Raw genomic sequence first — 3003 nt, 5'->3', positions numbered from 1 at the left:
AAGATCTCCTGGGAGTAATTATAATTTTCATTATTTAGAATAGCATATCCCAGACATTGGATCTTTAATGGTATTTCGTTAAAAGCAGTTGTTTTATTTGAAACACACATCAAAAGAGTGTGAAATAGAAACCTTGGTGCAGAAGGGAAATATCCTTTTTGTAAGGTATCTCTTTTTGGTTGTTCTGCATACCCCCTATTCAAGAAATCATTTTTCAACTCGGTTTTAGAAAAAGAAGTTTTACCTTTCAGATCATCGAGTTTAAAGACTTCCGAAATAGATTGTGGAGTAATTGAATTGCTTTACCCTGTATAGAGGAGTTAATGGCTATGACGATGTCATCTTGTTTTTCAAGAATGACATTTTTCCAGAACTCTCTCTGGGTTTGTTGGTAAATGGGAGCATCTGTTGTTAGCAAAGTTTTGTACTTTGATGCAGATAGGGTTTCGATGATGGAGTCGAAGGTGTTGGTGGTAGTGGGTTTTGTGAGAATACCCAAGTAGTTGTGAGGGGCTTTGTATGGTATTTTGATGGGTTCAGCGGCCATTTGAGTGGCGTCTTTAGAAGCAGAGGAAAAAGATGACTTTGAGTTTGATTTCGATTTTGATTTCGTCATTTTGATGAAGAAGATCGAAGAATGATTTTGGAATGAAGAGTGGGAAACTGCTTTGAGAAGAGAATTTTTGGAATTCAATTCGACAGTGAAACCCTGTTTGGGGTTTTGGTCAGGGTTTTATTTAGGGAAAAAGTGAATGCTGATGTGGCAGCAGTTACAACGATCTGATGGCTAAAAACTGAACACGTGCCAACCCCCTGATGAAAGACTAAATAATGGAGGACAGTTGTTTTGAGAGCCACTGATGGATCAAACATTAGTAGTTACAACGGTAACAAATGGAACAGTGGGTGTTTTATACTATCAGTGGATAGCACATTAGTGGATAGAACACTAATTTTGTACAACAGTGCTTATCAAGGAATATGGGAACAGGGGATGACTTTCCGCAGTGGACAGACTTTAGAAAGCAGATGTTTGGGGACAACAGTAGTTAAGGGAAAGACAGTGGTAGAAAAATGAAAGACCATTAGCTCAACAACTGTTAGTGCAACAATGTTTGAACTTTTGACAGTTAAAATTTGAGCATCTGCTTGTTTAGATGTGGTAATTGATTTTGTCTTATGTAAACACAATATCATGTCCAACACCTGTCAATCTGCAGAAATGCTATGCTTAACAAATTACATTTTAGATGCAACTTATCAAGTTTAATTTATCAGCAGTTTTTTTTTTCAGGTTTAGTATCCCTGATGATGAAAATCTTTTTACTAAGGCTACTCATTTCGTGTCTTATTATTTGAATTAGAACATGAGTATCTCAGTAGTTTAAAGTCAGTTAGCAATCAATTTTGATCAGTGATAAAACAAACTTGAGGTTGATATGACCTTGGCACCAATACCTTTCCTTTTGATCAGCTTTTAAGGATAATATCACTAACAAAAAATAGAGATTCTATATCCTGACAAGAGATTGATATTTTTACTACCAAAAACAAGTAAAAATACAAAATATATTGTTCAAAAAAATAAAGAATAATATATCCTACTTTATTGTGAAAAACTTTTTCAAAAAAAAATTAAAGGTTATTCTAAAACAACACCAAAAGGAGTTCTGGCATATTTTCAATTAAAACACATAGTTACATCAGTCTCAAGTTTTAGGAAAATGGTCAACGATTTGAAATGATTATTTTGTGTGACCATTTCCTTGTTAATTGATTGCAAGAAGAGGAGACATGTGAGGAAATTTGTCTAGTCCTCTTATCAGTTTCACCATTGGTGATACCATTTTTACCTGAACTTCCCTGAATCTATGAATGCACAAAATTGCTTGGTGACCACTGTTTACCCAACTTTGGACTCTTAAGTGTTTTATATTTATACTCCTTTCTTTTGAATTCAAAATTTTTGAGATAAACACACTTTTGAGTTTTGTTGAATTTCTTCTTCCCTTTTTACCCTCCCATTCATAAGTACAAAAATACTTACTGGAAGGCTTTTATTGAGGAGATATCCAGACCAGAACCATTTTACAACAATGTTTGGTGAAACTTGGACATTTTTGCATAAGCTTATGTCAAATCTCACATCACGTATGATTTAGTCTGTTTTTAATCTGATTTTCTTGATGTGTTCTTAACAGAATTGATTTGATCCCTTTTAACAGGATTCTCAACCTGTTTTTCAACACATAAGATGTAATAACTAAAGTTTTAATTTCCCTCCTTTTATGTTAACAAAAACACTATTGTTTTTATGAAACTAAGTTTTTGTTGACAGGAGGTTCATACCTTAGTATTAAACATGATGGAAACAACACAAACTTCATATTAACACTTGAACATCTTGGTTGTTTTACAGAGTATCTGAATAATCATTTTGAACATGATTTCTCGTTACTCTGTTTTTCAACTAAATACAATCAACCTTAGTATCAATTAATTTAGAGCTGAACTATTATGTCAAATTGATTGTTAGATCGAATTTGACTGTTCGGGCTCTGATGCCAATTGTTAGAATCGGAGGCTGTCATGATTGTGTTTGCTTGTATAATTTAAACAAATTAATAGAAATGAACAGAGTTTAAGTGCAGCGGAAATGAACAACAAACTTTGTAAACACAATCAAAAAGCCAAATAGTTTTGATAAACACATGATTTGCACTAGTCGGAAGATTACAAATCAAAGCAAAAGATTAGAAAGCATGCTTACAAAACTAAACTCCCCCTCAGCCTGATGCTCCAAGGTTGATTGCACAAGATGAAAGGATTAGACATGAGGAGAAGAACTCACTCAGTCAATCAAATGTAACAGTACAAAGTACTGCTCCATTTATAGGCAAACCAAACCACTGAGGCATCTCAGCTGACGTCACCATGAAAGTGACATCTAACAAACTAACAAACTCTATCTACTGTTCTATAACAACTGACCATACAGACACT

Source organism: Helianthus annuus, chromosome 5 (genome assembly GCF_002127325.2).
Source record: "Helianthus annuus cultivar XRQ/B chromosome 5, HanXRQr2.0-SUNRISE, whole genome shotgun sequence".
NCBI lineage: Eukaryota > Viridiplantae > Streptophyta > Magnoliopsida > Asterales > Asteraceae > Helianthus > Helianthus annuus.
The sequence above is the reverse complement of the archived record's forward strand: the minus strand, read 5'-3'. Positions refer to the sequence as shown.